This window comes from Globicephala melas, chromosome 16 (genome assembly GCF_963455315.2).
Source record: "Globicephala melas chromosome 16, mGloMel1.2, whole genome shotgun sequence".
NCBI lineage: Eukaryota > Metazoa > Chordata > Mammalia > Artiodactyla > Delphinidae > Globicephala > Globicephala melas.
This window is the reverse complement of record NC_083329.1, coordinates 76,343,518-76,362,551: the sequence shown is the minus strand read 5'-3', so window position 1 is coordinate 76,362,551 and position 19,034 is coordinate 76,343,518. Positions and strand designations below refer to the sequence as shown.

Here is a 19,034-nt window from a genome sequence, read left to right as displayed (position 1 = left end):
TTCTTTCTTACTATTTGATGAGTAAACAGTGACTTGAATTAAAATATACATGTTATTTACCTTAGTTGGTTGCAATTGATGGCATATTAATGTTTCAGGTGTGTAGGGGCTGATCATGAGAAAAGCTTACTTTATTAAGGAGACTTATAAGGCAGTGTGTGTTGGTCTTGCTTTGGTGTAGCAGGCACACGGCTTGTCAGCAGAGTGTTTGTACTGAGTTTAATTAATGAAACAGACTAGAGGAGAACTTAAAATATGGAGCCCCCTTTAAAGTTCAAAAACCTTTCAGGACTTTAACATCATAGTAGTTGTATGTTTGGTGTCTGTTGCGAAAATGGAACATGACTAAAAATACTACTGTGAGTTCAGAAACACTATTGAATATTTAAATAAAACGTTGTCTTTGATTAATCAGATTTTAAAATAGTTTATGCAATTCATATACACACACACATAAGCATTAACTTTCAAGATGTGTAATTATTCAGTATCAGACATGCTTTAGGAATGTGTGGTGGTTTCATTTTTTTTAATCATCCCTAATTGCCTGCCCACAGATTGGCAATCACTGAATTATGTGTTGGAGATTTCAAGAAGCGTTGATTAACCTAGGGCATAACGTCTTTGTGAGAAGAGTTAGTGAAATAGAGTTAAAGTGTAGGGGTTTGGTTGTTTTTTTTTTTTTGAGGGGGACATGGAAATGACTTAAATAAAATGTTCTTTTAAAAATTGTACTTATAGTGTTTGGGATAAAGATGGAGGCAGAAAAGCCAGAAGAGGGGCAGGAGTATTGCTTCGTACAGTCATCTTAAGTGTCATGTAATGAAAAATCTAATCTGTATTGGTGCAAGAGGGATGGGGTCCAGAAAATTTGGGAAAAACCCATAGCAGATCTTGGTGGTATATTTCACACTGCCAGCAAAATTCACATAAAGTTGAGATTCAACTCCTTAAACAGAAAATGTGATGTTTTAGATAACGTGAAGAGACATTGAAGTATGGGTTATTTGCATTTTAATTAATTATTGAAAATGCAATAATTTCTCATGTATAATTACCACCATGTAGGTTTTGGAGGTACTATAATTTCTGGAGTATTCTAAACATTGTAATGTAATATTTTAACATTCTTTATTGCCTAACATTTCCATGAAAATTGTCTAAAATGAATGTTTACTTGATCTTTTAGGAAATGTGGTAACTTTCTGTAAAAAGGGAAGAAAATCAGTGCCATGAAATTCATAGAGTTTTTTTGTGTTTAAAATAAATTCTTTAACTTAATTCATTTAATAAACACTTTATTGAGTGCCTACTATGTGCTAAGCAATGTCCAAAATCATGGTGATAGACAGTGATTGAGATGGAGTTCATCATCTTGTGATCTTTCATTCTAGTGAATGAAGATAGAAGATAAATAATTTGGTTAACAATTAGTGATGCATACTGTGGAGGATAAGATGGTGGTAAATGATAGGGTGACCCCATTCGATTGCTTTGGTCATAGAAGGCTCTCTGCCAAATAACCAGAAGGAACCAGATGTTGGACGTGTAGAGGAAGGAGAATTGTAGGCAGATAAAAGAGATGGTGTGAGGACTTTAAGGTGGGAATGAGCATGGATTGTTCTGAGGACAGAAAGAGGCTAGCATGGTTGGAATCTAACAGGTGAAGTGGGTAAGTGACATGAGATGAGGTCAAAGAGATAGGCAAGGGCCAAATCATCAAGGGCTTTGCAAGCTAGGGAATGAGATTTGGGTTTTAAGTTCAGTAGAAAGCTACTGGATGGTTGTAAGCAAGTGTGTTCCATGATTTATGCTTTTAATTTTTGTACTGATTGCACGTGGAGAAAGGATTAGAGAAAACAAATGACAGAAGCTTAAGCTGGGGTGGTAAAGGCAATAGGAGTAATTGGATTCAGAATCTTTATTGCATTGGGTTTGAGAGGTAAGGGAAAAAGAGGAATCACAAGATTCTGGGATTTGAGTATATTGTTGAGATAAGAAAGATGGGTGGAAGGCATAGAGAAAGGAAGACATTAATATTGAGTCCTATCTTGACTGTGCTGGGTTTATGACATCAAGTAGAGACATCAAATAAGCAGCTTAATATCAGCCTGGAGTCCTAAGGAGAGGTCAGGTCTAACGACATAGATTTGAGAGTCATTGGGTTATATTATGGTACAGTAAGTCCCTTACGTATGAACGAGCTCTGTTCCGAGAGCACGTTTGTAAGGCCAATTTGTTTGTTAAGTCCAACAAAGTTAGCCTGTATAGTACTGTACTGTAATAGGTCTATAATACTTTTCACACAGAGAATACATAATAGACAAACACGAAAAATAAGGAAAACATTTTTAATCTTACAGTATAGTACCTTGAAAAGTACGGTAGTACAGTACAACAGCTGGCACACAGGGGTTGGCATCGAGTGAACAGGCAAGAAATAAAGATACTGTTCTACTGTACTCTATTCAGTACTGTACAGTAAAGTGCACAAAAGCACAGCCACTTATAGAGTATGCGTGCGCCTGACAATGTACACCAGACATGTGAACTAACTTACCTGATTGGACCTGCAAACACAGGTTTGCATCTTTGAAAGTTCACAACTTGAAGGTTCGTACGCAGGGGATATACTGTATTCAAAACCATGGGTTCGGGTGAGAATCCTCTGGGGGAAATTTGTGAATACAGAAGAGCAGGGGGCTCAGGGCAAGTACTTCCAACATTAAGAATAGATCTGAAAAGAATGGCTCAGCAAAGGAGACAGTTTTTTTGTCTTCTAAGAATACAAAAATCTTTCTTGGAATCTTTATTGTCTAAATAAACTAGGAGAATGGTCTGTGAGTTTAATAATGCACAAAGTCACAGGGGACTAAAATGTAAATGCCGTATACAGTTGACTTTTAGTGGTAGGTCTGTTTTGTTGCTGCAAAAGTTGAAAAGTGCATGATGAACACAAAACTAAAATCACGCCTTTGGAAATTAAAAAAAAAGTCATATTTGGAAAAAGTAAGGAATATAAAAGGAACAAAGCAGTTGTCAAAAAATGATAAAAGATATAATTATAGTCCTATTTCCTATGTGGGAGAAGAGAGAGAAAAGAAACTAATAGAAAACTCCATCCCAGAAGTAGAAATACTTGAGAGGGGGAAGAAGATTGATGTGTAAAGAAAAGGAGGGAAACGAATAAAAGAAGACAAAGCCATGAGGCTGGTCTGTAGATTTAAATAACTGAAGGGGGGCTGGAGGTAATCTTTGTGCTCTGCCCTAACAAACTGCAGGAACAGGTAAGGCATAAAGTCTTCGGTGTGTTTTAATGCTGAGTAATGACTTCCATAGAAGTTAAAATCACTGTCCACCATTTTTGTAATAGCCTCCCCACAGAAAAGTATGATAAACATGGGTGTTAGGCTTAAAGACTTGGGTGCACTTCTAAAACCCAGGAAGAGTACGTATTTCAAACAATTCTAAAGCATTTTTAGAAGAATCACATCAACTGGGCGTATGTAGTAATGGCTTGATTCAGAATAAGTTTGAAGCACTGTAGCCACCCTGAATACCTTCAGTTTTGAAGTTTCTTAGTTTTAATAAAGGTATTCTGGAACTCATGTTGAGAATTTCACTGTGAAAGAGTATTCATCATGTATTGGAAGCACTCAAATAGAAGTTTAGTATTTGGATTCCTTTAAAAGGCCAGGCTTTTTGTTTATGTGTGTGTGTGTGCATGTGTGTATAGATGTATACACACACATATATACATATATATGTACAAATACATATACGCACACATACTTATATATATATAAACAGTGATGCTTCTGATGCATTTGAATCATTTATTCCTTCAGAAGCAAGTGCTTCATTCCCATAACCAGTCAAATTATTCCTTGTGGTCACTTGACTACGGACACACATTCTCATTCGTCAGCTCTGCTGCCTGATGGACGAAGGCGCAGTGCTGCGTGCCGGTATAGAAAGATGAAAGTGAGGTCCCTGGCCTCAGGAATACATGGTTTCCAACATCCAGGGCTGACCTGTGAGGACTCACAATCCTTGGAAGTTGTAGCCACAGTTATGAATATATCCATTTTTCAACAGGTTAACAATGAGGTCTATGACCAGGAAAAAAAAAAAAAAGACTAAGAACCATTGGCCTAGGCTTTGCAGATGTAATATGTGACTGGATGACACAGTGTTATTTTTAGTTTTGTTTTCAGATTCTCCTAATCTTCTTAGGGAATCAGAATTCTTAATCATGGCTTGATTGGCTTCATTCTGTTTTCGTTGGGGCTTCCATCAGCCCCAAGAGACCAGTGCCACTGCAGCAATATAACAGGGTGAATGAGGATAATTTCACATGTATGTGAAAGGAAAAAGTATTTTTGTAAGAGTCACTTTTATCTTGTTTTTGTGTCTTATATGTGTGTCTCTGATACACTATTTAGCATTTGTATGAATGTGCTGAGATACTTCTGTTGCTCAAAACCGTGAACACTTAAAGTACAATTCTTAGAGTTTTGTTTTTTATTGCATGGATCTACATAGATTTTGCTCCAAACTCAGAGTTAGTCTTAGCTTAAATTCTTAAAATGCTATCGACTTTTCTATTTCCTCCTCTCTATTCTTCTGGTGGAATTGTTATCATTGATCAGAATGTTTTTATTCCAGTGTGGCTTTCAGAAGGTGACCTTTGACTGGAGGAAAGGAGCTGGGGATGAAACTTACCCGATTTGAGTATAGAAGAAGAAAAGTGTAAGATTTGAGTCAGGAAAGGTTAATAATAAAGAGAAAGAATGATACGAAATAACATGATGAGGTTAGGGTGGGTCTTTGAACATGCAGCTTCTTTCGGGACTCTGCAATAGAAAATTCTCAGCGCTGTAATGACACTTCTGAGCCAGGAAAGGTTTTCTGAGGCCCCCCAGATACTTTTCCCATCACTAATAGCTCAAAGTCATAAGATAGTACTGGCTGAACCTAAGTATAGTATTCCTGAGTGGTGAGTTACAACATCTGCTAATAAAAAGTTTTATACTTTGACATGTTCTGCTAAGTTTTTATTGACGGTTGTGAATATTTAATGTCCTCCTAGGAGCTTTTAGGTAAATATGTTTTCACAGCACACGTGGTGAACCAAACTAATGATTATACTGTGAACCAAACTAATGGGTTTTAATTATGCTAAGGGCTTAGAGCTGCGGACAAATTCATAATGTGTTTTAAATTGCTAGAATGGAAAGCACAAACCAAAGGTCTAACCTGGAATAATGTTTGGAAAATAATTTCCTTTGCTGAGATGCCAGCTCTCGCTTTTATTTCTCAAGTTGAAGAATACAGTTGACTTGCAGCATTCACATCTGCAAGGTGGAGGAGAGGAAGTGTTGCGCTTGACTTTGGGAGACCCAGATTTGAGGTGAGGGTTTTCACTTCCTCTCTCTTTGGATTTGAACAAGTCACCTGACAAGAAGCACTTCCTCTGCCTTGGCTGTAACACAGGGAAGTGCTATCACATAGGGGAGGCTTACTGAAGATTGCTGAGAGATTGTAACAAAATGATATATAGACAGTGAATATTTAAGAGGTTTCTTCCCTGTTGTTTCGGTTAAGGGAGGTTTGAGTCATCACTAACAGAGCCATTAGAATTTCTCTGCCTGACTGGCAATCTGGTTACCTTAGTTAGTGTTTTTCCCCTTTGATTATTGTATTCCTTTAATTTTCTGCAATCTCTTAGTCTATTAAACACGGCTGTTTGGGAAAGGGGGTCAGCTGTACTTCCTTTTATATCCCAGTTGACATGTAGGTATATTTTGCTTTTTTTTTTAAGATGTTGGGGGTAGGAGTTTATTAATTAATTACTTAATTTTGCTGTGTTGGGTCTTCGTTTCTGTGCGAGGGCTTTCTCTAGTTGAGGCAAGCGGGGGCCACTCTTCATCGCGGTGCGCGGGCCTCTCACTGTTGCGGCCTCTCTTGTTGCGGAGCACAGGCTCCAGACACGCAGGCTCGGTAGTTGTGGCTCACGGGCCTAGTAGCTCCACGGCTTGTGGGATCTTCCCAGAACAGGGCTCGAACCCGTGTCCCCTGCATCAGCAGGCAGACTCTCAACCACTGCGCCACCAGGGAAGCCCAAGGTATATGTTAATTTTAGTATTTGATCTCTTATTTCTAAACATGGGTGAGGCTTAAATGATACCCTTGTTGGTAACATATTGAGTGTAGCCCTGCTGCACTGTAAACTTCTCAGTGATCCTGACTGTTCACTGACTGTTATGAGCTATTGGCAATTCACAAAAGAAAATGAGATCTTCAGTGCTGTGTTAGACAAAGTGCTTCTCTCCTAATTTTTCAGATAATGCCCTTAACAGTTAGTCATCAGCTGGTAGTTATAGGGATGGTAGAGAATTAATTGATGACAGCAGGAATACATGTGACTTTTCCACATTTTTGATAAAATAAACACTTAACGAGCTTATTGGAGAGTTTCAGCTTTATTCTCTCAACGCTGAGGACATCATGGCACCAGTGAAATCTGTTGAGTTTTCTGCCAATCAGTCCAAGTTGTAACCAAGTCTTTATAACTGTCTTATAATAATAGAAGTAAATTTAATGGAAAACTAGAGTTCCTGGTACATAGTAATTACTCACTAAATGTTTGTGGAATTGAATTGGTAAGAACCTCTGTTCCCCCAATGGAACATGTAATGAACCTATAAATGTTACAGGGAATGAGAATGTAGCTTGTGACACATGGCTTTGATTTAAATATAAACTAACTTTGTAGTGACCACTGAATTGTCATATAGTCTTTAAACACTGATAAATTGAATTGAATAATTAATAGCGTTTTAAAATTATAATGTCATAATTAAAATTCTACTTGGAGACTGAAAAAAAAATACCTATGCTGTTCTCTACCTTATATTCCCCTGAGATCTTCCTTAACTAAATACACACCTCTTATCCTTGTAAAACTCAAGGTTGCAAATATTAGAATATTTAGTTTCTTCTGTTTTCATGAGAGTTAGAAATATTGTTTGTAGCATACAAACAATATTGTACATGTTTTGTACAATTGTACAATATTTGTAGCATGTTTTTTTGCGGTACGTGGGCCTCTCACTGTTGTGACCTCTCCTGTTGCGGAGCACAGGCTCCGGATGCACAGGCTTAGTGGCCATGGCTTACGGGCCTAGCCGCTCCGCAGCATGTGGGATCTTCCCGGACTGGGGCGCGAACCTGTGTCCCCTACATCGGCAGGCGGACTCTCAACCACTGCGCCACCAGGGAAGCCCTATGAAAATGTATTTTAACAACAAAGTAAAAAGTATAGACCCTCAAAGGAAAACCTAAGTTTTATTATTCGGTTTGTTGCATACCAAAACACAAAATTTGAGACCTAGAACAGAATCCAGGATACATAGATTATTCCTATCTATGTGAATGATGCCCAGAGGAAAAAAGAGATACAAGTGAACAGGCATTTCACAGAAAAGGAAATACAAATGGACCATTATAATATGAAAACATTATCAGCCCTCATTATTAATTGGGGAAATACAAATTAAAAGCACAATGAAGGATCATTTCACAGATTGGGAGTATTATTGTTGGTGAAAATCTGGAGCAATAGGAATTTCCACCCAACTCTGGTAGGAATGTATACTGGAAAACTGTGGCTATTTAATAAAATTGAAGGTGTGCGCACACTAATTTAAGATATTCACTCCTAGGTACATATCCTAGTGAGATTTTTACACATGTGCACAAGGAAACTAAATATTTAGATCATGAGGTTTGAGTTTCATGACTTGCAGTGTCCCTGAAAAATATCTAGCAGCTTCTTATTGTGTCTTCTTTAAAAGTGGAAGACAAAAAGTCACATTCTGGGGGGGGAACACTATCTTAAAACTGGCCGAAATATCAGTAATACTAGGAAACCATGTCACACACAAAGATGCATATTTGTGCTAGGAAATATTGCTGGAAGACATATAGAAAGCATTGCTGAATAAAAAGTGAAAGAAGGGCTTCCCTGGTGGCGCAGTGGTTGGGAGTCCGCCTGCCCATGCAGGGGACATGGGTTCGTGCCCTGGTCCAGGAAGATCCCACGTGCCGCGGAGCGGCTGGGCCCGTGAGCCATGGCCGCTGAGCCTGCGCGTCCGGGGCCTGTTGCTCCGCAGCGGGAGAGGCCACAACGGTGAGAGGCCCGCGTACCGCAAAAAAAAAAAAAAAAAAAGTGAAAGAAGTAGGACAGTTGTTATGCAGCATGGGAGATGGGCCATAGAATTGCATTGATTTTGTTTCAATAATGAAAATCCTTAAGAGCTACTTTTAAAAAACATTTTGAAATATTACGGAGAAGATTGTGTTCTCAATAGTGAAAAAGTCTCTTGCAAAAGCAAGGATTGGGGGAGGATGAGGATGGTGTTGATGAAGGAAAATGGGCAGATATAACCACTAATGGAGTGGCTGCTTGACCAGAAATAAAATGAGAATCTTGGGTAAGTTCACAGAATTAGCTCCTTACATGGAATTCACACTTTCTTTCTTAGGCAAGCTATTGAAACAAAGAAGTTGGAGCCAGAATATAAAATCTTAATAGTACTTTATTTATTTATTTTTGAATTTTATTTAATTTATTTTTTATATAGCACGTTCTTTAATAGTACTTTAAAATGAGATGTGCAGTGGCTACACCATGGACAGTCTTCTTGTAATTTTGTGGCCAAGTACTTAATTTGAAGGTTTAATTTTACAAAAATTTAACTGTTCCAGACTTGTAGTGATTGATGATTGGGAGCTTTTCATAGCATATTCCCTTGAAGATATTTCCAGGGTGAAGATGACATTTTTTACAATGAAAAAGCACCTGTTCTCCAAGTAATTTTACCATGGAGAGAACATTTTGAAAATGGATGTTTGAGTATGTTTTTTTAATTACATCGGTATATCGCTCAAAATGGTCTAAATGTGTCATGTATGTAATCTCTGACATAAGCAGACTTTAAAAAACGTGAATGTCAAATTTTCTAATTGTTTAAATAATGAGGTAAAGTGAAATTTGAATCCATTTGTTAAAAATAAAACATTGTGTGATTAGTTTAAGAACTGACTGACAACAGGCAAAATGGAGAGTTAGTAGTTGAATTTCAACAAAATCCTTTTATAATTGGTGGATTAGAATGAATCTTTTTCCATTTGGATCTGTGCGTTGTTTGTGACATTTCTTTTGCAGTTTCAAAAGCCATTAAAACAAATTTTTGAGAGACTGAACTTGAAACCAGCCTTCCTATTATTGTATCACAAAGTTTAAATCTTAAGGTTTTAAAAATAATGAAGCATATTTAGTCACATTATATTCATAACCCAAGCAAAAAATGATTTATTATATTACAATTATAATAAAATTTATAGAAAATATTGTTTATCATTAATTTTCATTTTAAATCTTTTGTAATATATGTTAAGTACTGGCATACAGATATGTGATGAAAATAACATTTTAATATGCTCCTTTTTGCAAATAAATGTTCAAAATATTTGCTTATAGAGTATATGGTAGGCTGAATTGCTGCCACCAATATCCAGTTCCTAGTCCCTGCAAGCTGTGAATGCGTTATATGGGAAAAGAGACTTTTCAGATGTAAGTTAAGGATCTTGACAATAGGAGATTGTCCTGGATTATGTTGGTAAATTGTAACTGTATTCACAAGTGTCCTCATAAGAGGGAGGCTCAGAGAGATTTGACTACAAAAGAGGAGAAGGGGGTGTGAAAACTGAAGCGGATATTAGAGTCACGTGCTTTGGAAATGGAGGAAGGGGCCACAAGTCGAGGAATGTAGGTGGCCGCTAGAAGCTGGAAAAGGCAGGGTACCAGATTCTCCCTTCAGAGCCTCCAGAAAGAATCATCCTTGCTCTCATCTTGAGTTTAGCCCAGTGGTTTCAGATTTCTGACCTCTAGGGCTGTAAGAGAATAAATTTGTATTGCCTTAAATGTGTGGTAATTTGTTACAGCGGCATTAAGAAAGTAATATACAGTGTACAGGGAAAGAGGTTTGGAGACTACTGATATCTACTCCAGTTTCTAACTTAATGAAATGCTTCTGCTCGAGGTCCCTGAAATTAACCTTAGATGTTTCACAGCATCGTGTTTTATTTCATTTTTTTTCTTTCAGTGGCTCTCTACCATCATATTGCTGATTTCCTGATGAGTTTCTGAACCAGATCCCAACATTCCACTTTGAATAAAATTTTCAAAAATTCTTTTGAAAGATTGTATAAATAAGTTAGTGGTAAAATCAAATTTAGAAGTCAAATTCAGAAAAGCAAAAAGTATTTCGTATTTCAACATGAATTTTTAAAGGCCAGAATACATTTACATATCCCAATTAGGCATCTTTGAAGATAAAGCTTTACTTAAGAAGTTGAGTTTTTATATTGTCCTTTAAAAATGTGTTTCTAGCTAAAGGTTTAAAGTTACATAGGTAAAACGTGGTAGTAGCCTTACAGGTACTCAGACTGCTAATCTGAATTTGAGCATACTATGACAACTAAATTGCTAGTTTTATTGAGCATATATCAATTCACTGTGAACTGTTTAAGCTGGTTAGTGTTACAGGTGTAACCTGTAAAAGTGTGAGCAAGTTAATGCTTAATGATGGGAATGTTTCACTGAACAGATATGGAGGTTTTCCTGAAGTCCCTGGTACTTTATGTTGCTTGCTTTTCACTTGCCCTTCTGGCCTGGTGCTCTGTCATAAAGGAAATGAAATTGGTTTCCGCAGGAAATGAGATCAGTCTAACAAAGATGCATTTCAGCAGACACCAAAACTTAAATAACTAGGTCATTCATTCTTCAACCACTTATGGGTATAAACATAAACTGGTTAATGTGGATGAAATTAATATAAACTTGATTAGCTTGTAGAAAATAGATGGTTACTTTAATGGGTGATTTTATCATTAAATCTCTTTACTAGGATTAAACCTGGCATGAGACATTCAAGTCTATTGTGGTACTTGCCAAATAAAAGATTTAGAAGTGTGTAATTTTTTTTTTTTTTGCGGTACGCGGGCCTCTCACTGCTGTGGCCTCTCCCGTTGCGGAGCACAGGCTCCGGATGCGCAGGCTCAGCGGCCATGGCTCACGGGCCCAGCCGCTCCGCGGCATGTGGGATCTTCCCGGACCGGGGCACGAACCCATGTCCCCTGCATCGGCAGGCGGACTCTCAACCACTGCGCCACCAGGGAAGCCCTAGAAGTGTGTAATTTTTATCACCAAAGAATTTATTCCTGTAAAGATCCAATGAATCTTTCAGGTTGGTAACCTACATGTGAGTGGATTGGGTGTGTATGAATCTTACTTCATTTCCTACAGTAGAGGGTCCTGAAATAATGCATTTAAATTCTGTGTATGATGATTTTGATTGCTTAATGTTCGGCCCTATGAAGATATTTTTTCCAATCAGCGTAAATTAGAAATTTTAGACCATCATCAGAATATTACAGTTAGTATTTGCATTATTTTAACATATGTTTATCTTTGACAAATCATAGCTACACTATTGAAAACTCATCAGTTAATATTTTTTAAATAACTTAAAAATATTTCTAGGGCTTATTTACAAATATTTTTTCAGTGGTCTATTTGCAATGAGACGGTACAGGTGTCATGTCACAAAAATGGTTTCTCTTTAATGGACTCTTCTATGAGGCACAGGTAGCACTATTCAACGAAGTACATAAGAAGTAAGGCATTATGGAGATAACACTGTCTCATTAGCTTACAAAGGAGTATGAAAGATACGTTGCATACAAATTGGTGTAATATGTGGCAGTTTGGGTCATCACGAGATGCTTCATGGATGTGGTTGTATTTGAGCTTGGAGTTGAAGGATGAGTAGAAATTGGACAAAGGCCAAAGATGGGAAAATGTATTTGTGAAAAGTAGAGAATTATCTAATTTAGTCTATTGTAGGAAGCATTTAACGTAGGCTGGAAAATTAGGTTGGATCCAGAATATGAATACCAGATAGTGGAGCTTGGTCTTAATTTATTAGGCAATGGGATTTCCCCCCCAGCTTTATTGAGGTTGTAATTGACAGACCAACATTGTATATGTTTAAGGTGTAAATTGTGGTGTTTTGATATATGTATACATTGTGAAATGATTATCACAATCAAGCCAATTAACATATCCATCACTTCACATGTTACGATAGTTTTTTATGTGGTGAGGGCACTTAAGATCAACTCTTTTAGCAAATTTCAAGTATGCAGTACAGTATTATGAACTGTCGTTACCATGCTGTACATTAGATCTGCAGAATTACTCATTTTGCGTAATTGAAACTTACTACTCCTTGATTAACATCTATTTCCCCCAACCCTCAACCCCTAGCAACAACCATTTTCTCTGCTTCGATGAGTTTGACCATTTTTGATTCCACATATAAGTGAGATCATGAAGTATTTGTCTTTCTGGGTCCAACTTATTTCCTTCCATGTTCATCAACGTTGTCGCAAATGTCAGAATTTCCTTCTTCTTTAAAGGCTAAATAGTATTCCGTTCTATATATTTATCACATTTTCTTTTTAAAATAAGAAGGAAATGGTTGGATTTACATTTGCCATTTTGTTTAGTTTTTATATTCCTCCTTTGTTGTTATTGTTCCTCTGTTTCTCTGTTATTTCCTTATTTTGTGTAAAGGGTTAGTGTGCCATGTTGAAACCTTTTTTTTCTATATATCTTTTCAGTTGCGTTCTTAATAGTTACTCTAAGGATTATAATATGCATTATTTTATTTTGTTTTAACTCATCAATGTAACTTCACAGTCTACTTCGGATTAATACTAATTTAATTCCAGCAAAATATAGAAACTTTATTCCACATAGCTTCATTCTCTTTGTATTATTCTTATCATATATATGTATATTTATTATATATGTTTATATGATATACATATCATATATATGGTGTGTGTATATGTATATGGGTGGTGTATATACATTATATATACATATATACATATATAGTGCATTACATCATGTAATTACCATTCTTTTTTAATAGCAAAAACATTTAAGATCTACTCTCTTAGCAACTTTGAACTATATAATATAGTGTTATTAACTGTAACTGCTGTGCTGTAGACTGATCCTCAAAATTTACTCATCCTAAACTGGAAGTTTGTACTCTTTGACCAATATCTCCCCTTTTCCCCACCTCTCAGCCCCTGGTAACCACCGTTGTAGTCTCTGTTTCTGAGTTTGGCTTTTCAAAATTCCATATCATATAGCATTTGTCTTTCTCTGTCTGATGTCTCATTTAGCATAAGACCCTCAAGTGCCATGTTTGTTGTTGCAAATGGCAGTATTTCTTTCTTTCTCAGGGCTGAATAATTCTCCATGGTTTGTGTGTGTATAAATATATACATATATATTTATATATATATATGTTTCACATCTTCTTTTTCCACTTACCATTTATTCATTGATGGACAATTAGATTGTTCCCTTATCTTGGCTGTTTTGAAAAATGCTGCAGTGAACCTGGGAGTGCAGATATCTCCTTGAGATCCTTTGGATCTATATCCAGATAGATATAGATATAGATATAGATACAGATATGGATCATATGTTAGATTTATTTTTAATTTTTCTTTATACTGTTTTCCGTAGTGTCTGCACCAATTTAAGTTCCTACCAACAGTGTTAAAGGGTTCCCTTTTCTCCATATCTTTGCGAGTATTTGTTATTTCTTGTCTTTTTGATAATAGCCATTCTAACACGTGTGAGGTGATATCTCATCGTGATTTTGATTTGCATTTTCCTGATGATTAGTGATGTAGAACATTTTTTCTTGTACCTGTTGCCCATTTTTATGTTTTCTTTGGGAAAATGTCTATTCACTTCCTTTGCCCATTTTTAAATCATATTGTTTGCAGTTGAGTTATATACATTCTTTATACACTTTGGATGTTAATCCCTTGTCAGAGATATGATTTGCCTTTTCATTTTGTTGATGGTCTTATTTACTGTGTAGAAGCTTTTTACTTTGATGTAATCCCACTTGTTTATTTTAACTTTTGTTGCCTTTGCTTTGGTGTCAAATTCAAAAAATTATTGCCGAGACTAATGTCAAGAAGCTTACCCCCTATGTTTTCTTCTAAGAGTATTAATGATTACAGGTCTTACCTTCAAGTCTTGAAACCATCTCAAGTTGATTATTTTTGTGTGTGGTGTGTAAGATAGTGGTTCAGTTTCATTTTTTTTACATGTGACCATCCTGTTTTCCCAGCACCATTTATTGAAGAGATTATCCTTTCCCTATTAAATATTCTTGGCTTCATTGCTGTAGATGAATTGACTATGTATGCATGGATTTATTTCTGGGTTTCTATAATGTTCAATTAGTCTATGTGTCTTTTTATGCCAATACCATACTGTTTTGATTACTATAGCTTTGTAATGTACTTTGAAAGCAGGAATCGTGCTGCCTCCAGCTTTCTTCTTTCTCAAGATAGCTTTGGCTATTTGGGGTCTTTTGTAGTTCCATATGAGTTTTAGGATTGTTTGCTCTATTTGTATGAAAAATGAATTGGAATTTTGATAGTGATTGCATTGAATCTGTAGATCACTTTAGGTAGTGTAGATATTTCTACAATATCCTTCTTCCAATCTTTGAGCACAGAATGTCTTTGCATTTATTTGTGTCTTCTTCAGTTTCCTTCAATAATGTTCTATAGTTTTCACTGTACACATCTTTCACCTTCTTGGTTAAATTTATTCCTTAGTATTTTATTTTATTTTTGCTGCAGTTGTAAACTGGGATTTTTAAAAAAAATTTCTAATAGTTTGTTGTTAATATGTAGAAACACAACTGATTTTTATGTATTGAAATTGTATCCTGAAACTTTATTTATTTATTAGTTCTAATGAAATTTTGGTGGAGTCTTTAGGATTTTTGACATATAATATTAGTCATCTGCAAATAGAGAGAATTTTACTTTTCCTTTCCAATTTGGATGCCTTTTATTTCTTTTTCTGGACTAATTGCTGTGGTTAGGACTTCCAGTCCTATGATGAATAAAAGTTGTTGAGAGTGGGCATTCTTGTAAGGCAACTGTGGTAGCAATAAATTCTCCATCCTTGTTTATCTTGGAATGTATTTATTTTACATGTTTGAAAAAAAGTTTAGCTCGATATTGAATTTTTGGTTGACAGTTTTTTTCTTTCAGCTCTTTGATAAGTTGTCAACTGCCTTCTGTTCTCTCTTGATTCAGATGAGAAGTCAGCAATTAATCATGTTGTGATGAGTAAATTTTTGTCTTGCTGCTTTAAATATTTCCTCTTTTTTTTGTCTTTGACTCTCAATAGTTTGAGTATGATGTGTCTAGGTGTGAATCCCTTTGTGTTTATCCTACTTCGGTATTTTTATGCTTCTTGGATGTTTAAACTAATGTTTTTCTTTAAATTTTGGAAGTTTTTGGCCATTATTTCTTCAAATATATTTTCTGTCCTTTGTCTCCTGTTGTTCTGGGACTCCCATTACCTGTATATTATTCCATAGGTTTTTGAGGCTCATTTAATTTTTTTTTCCTGTTTTTTTTCCTCTGTGTATTTCTGATTGAATAATTTCTATTAAATGATCTTTGAGTTCACTGATTCTTTGTCCTTTCATTTTAAATCTGCCGTTGGACCCCTCTAGCATATTTATTATTTTAGTTATTATACTCAAATCCATTTGGTTCTCTTTGTGTAATTCCTGTATCTTTATTGAGCATTTCTACTCATTGACTAATTGTTATCATACTTTTCTTTATTTCTCTAAACATTTTTCCTGTAGTTCTTTAAATATATTTGTATGGTTTTTTTTACTTTATTTTAGGCTGCGTTGGGTCTCCGTTGCTGTGCACGGGCTTTCTTTAGTTGCGGCAAGTGGGGTCTACTCTTCGTTGCGGTGCACGGGCTTCTCATTGTGGGGGCTTCTCTTGTTGCAGAACATGGGCTCTAGGTGCGCAGGCTCAGTAGTTGTGGCACTCGGGCTTAGTTGCTCCATGGCATGTGGGATCTTCTTGGACCAGGGATCAAACCCATGTCCCCTGCATTGGCAGGTGGATTCTTAACCACTGCACCACGAAGGAAGTCCCTATTTGTATGTCTAAAGTTTTCTTTGAAGCCTTTATCTGCTAATTTCAACATCTGGGGATACTCACTGACAGTTTCTCTTGACTGTTTTTCTCTCAGTATAGGTTACACTTTCCTGTTTTTTTGTTTCTTTGCCTGTGCCACTTTTCTTTTTGTTAAAACTGGACTCTTTAGATAATATATTGTAGGAACTATAAATTCTGGTATTTCTCCACTGAAGGTTGTTGTTCTGGTTTTTGTTTGTTTTTTTGTTGTTTAGTAACTTCCCTGGGCTAAGAAGGTGGTTGTTCCTGTTTTTGTTGGTTTGTTTATTGTTTAGTAACTTGCCTGTGAGATGTCTCCCCTATGATGTGTTGTCATTGATGTCACTGCTCCATTTTATTTTTTCATTCTTTTATTTTAGCCTGGTTCTTAAAAGTTACCCTGTTTCTGCATAGCTTAGAGTTAAGGCAGTGATTGTACAGAGGTTGCACTCAGGTACTTCAAACAGTAAGAGTTCTGTTCTCTGCATATGGACCTGTGTATGGGTAGAGAAGCACATGAGAAGTTCAGGTTATGTAAAATCTGTTCCAGATTTGCTTTCTGCGAGTTCTTTGTGTCTTTCTTATGTACATGCTACTTCAGAGTTAGCCAGGAGTGTGTGAATAGTTTGGAACTACTCTGCATGCTTCAACTTCAGTCAGGAATATACTGAGTGAGGCTAGAAGAGCTGTTGAGTTTCTCTGGAAAGTGTCACTTTCACATACAATGCATTGTGCATGGCATCTGCTCCCAGTCAAGCGAGCCCCCTTTCATAAGGTGGCACAGCTTCTGGTCCTCCCAGCCTACCCCACACCACATTCCTGCAGGAGCTGCCCATCAGCTGAGCTGTGGGGAGATGGGAGCAGGCTTCAGAAATAGCACCACAGACTCTTCCTGTTCTTACCCGAAGTTCAGCAGTTTTCAAGCATAAAAGTTTGTCATATTTTTTTATGCCTCTGGTTATGTCCCACGGCTCTAAAAGGTTATTCTTGTCAGTTTTATCCAGCTTGCTTTTTAGGGGGAGGATTTGCCAACCTCCTCACTCAGCCATAAGGGGAAGTCCCCATAATTTCTTTTAAAAATGTAGCTCATTAAAGTCTTTTTATCTTTCCTGAATTGATCCTTGAACATAAATAGTGTCACACTGTGGCTTCATACATCATGTACACAGCTGCTAGAGTTATCTTCCTTAAAATATCCTTTGTGTTACTTCTTTGTGTTACAGATAGCTCCCTTCTGAACTAAATTATGTGTTAGGTGAGATGGAATTTTCGGTCACCCAAACTGTATTTGTATTCTGTTGCCTTAAGCTATATGTTTATAGATTATATGGATTAATAGGACTCTGGAGTATGTCCAGATCACCTAACATTATTTCAGGGTTAAGTCTCACAGATACAGTTCTATATAACATACCTGAAGTACCTCTCCTGACTTAGTTTTCTAATTCTACTATATACCTCTCTCGTCAAGATTCTTCAACCAGAAAATATCATATTTTCCTTTGACATGATGACTCATATCTTCAGATAACAAGGGAAAGATCCCTGTATCCAGATATACCCACAAGGCATCATCTAGGAAGGATCACTATGTTAATGCCTTATTACACTTTTGCTTTTGCTAATACATTGCCAGAGGGGCTCATACCAGGTTATGAACTTATGAGATGTCTCTCAAGCGAAAGTCATGGAGTTTGTGGTATTCATGGCTCTGATTCTATGTGTGAGTTCTTTTAGAGCATGTACACTGTCGCATTGAAGTTTAATTTATCAATAATAAAACTATTACCACAAATGTACAGGAAAACGAAAAGAAAAAAAGAACAGCTGATAATCAGGCTAATATTACCTTGAGGGGGACACGGTGATATATGGGTTTTAGGCTCAGCAGATATGCCTCTTAATAGTTTCTGGTTTAGATCGAGTCATTTAATTTTGTCACTCACCATTTACTCATTTCTAAAGTGAAGATAATAATAATACTTCTTTTATAGAGTTGTGGTGAGAATTAAGACCTAGCACACAGAGGATGCTTTAAAAGTCATGTAGCCATTATTAGTTACATAATTGTGTCTACACAGTTACTTCTTAATTCTTGAAAGTGTGTGGGAATCGCGTGTGAGCAAAATCCTAGTAAGAATTCCAAGGTGTTGACTGTCTCCATCTGAGTCTGCTTGGAGTTTCAGTTTTGAGGTTCCAAGTAATATTACTGAGTTGATTCTAGCTTAATTTGTTCAGACTGATACTGAGTAATTAATTTAGCTCTTGCCATTTTAAATTAATTTCGATGGAATTATCCAGCACACTTCCATGGAATGAGATACCCACGAAGAGCGAGATGGTTGTATGTTATGCCTGAATAAATCGGCACTGTATTACACTGTTAATTAAATTTGAAGATATCATTTTTGCCTGCATAACTGGACGTGGACGCCATAATTCTCGTTTTCTTCTGCTCCTTTTGACTTTCCGTAGTTCTCTAGGTGAGGCAGAAGCTGTTGATTGCCCGTGTCCACACGTTTGTGTGAATTGTTCCCTTTCTTTAAGCAGATTATGAGACAAGGCGGTATAGATGTTGTGACAGAGGTCCTATGTCAGATGATTAGGTTGACCTGGTTACGGTAAAAAGTATTTTTTTCCCGAATACTTCTAGGTAACGAACTTATGAATTGATTCTACCTGAATCTCCTTTACACAGAACTCCCCGAAGACACCTCTATGGTTCACTGGAAATTTTCACTGGGGGATCCACCAAGTTTGATCACTGTCTGTGGTTCACTGGGATCTTGCAGGGAGGCAAGGCTGAGATGTCACAGACTCTGATATCTGACAAATACTTGGACCATACATTATTTTTGCCAAAA

At 36.6% G+C, this 19,034-nt stretch overlaps 1 protein-coding gene across 1 annotated transcript in view; it reads left to right on the top strand.

Annotated features, from left to right (window-relative positions):
• RYR2 (ryanodine receptor 2) overlaps positions 1-19,034 on the top strand; it is a 721,218-nt gene that overhangs the window by 229,350 nt on the left and 472,834 nt on the right. The window lies entirely within an intron of this gene.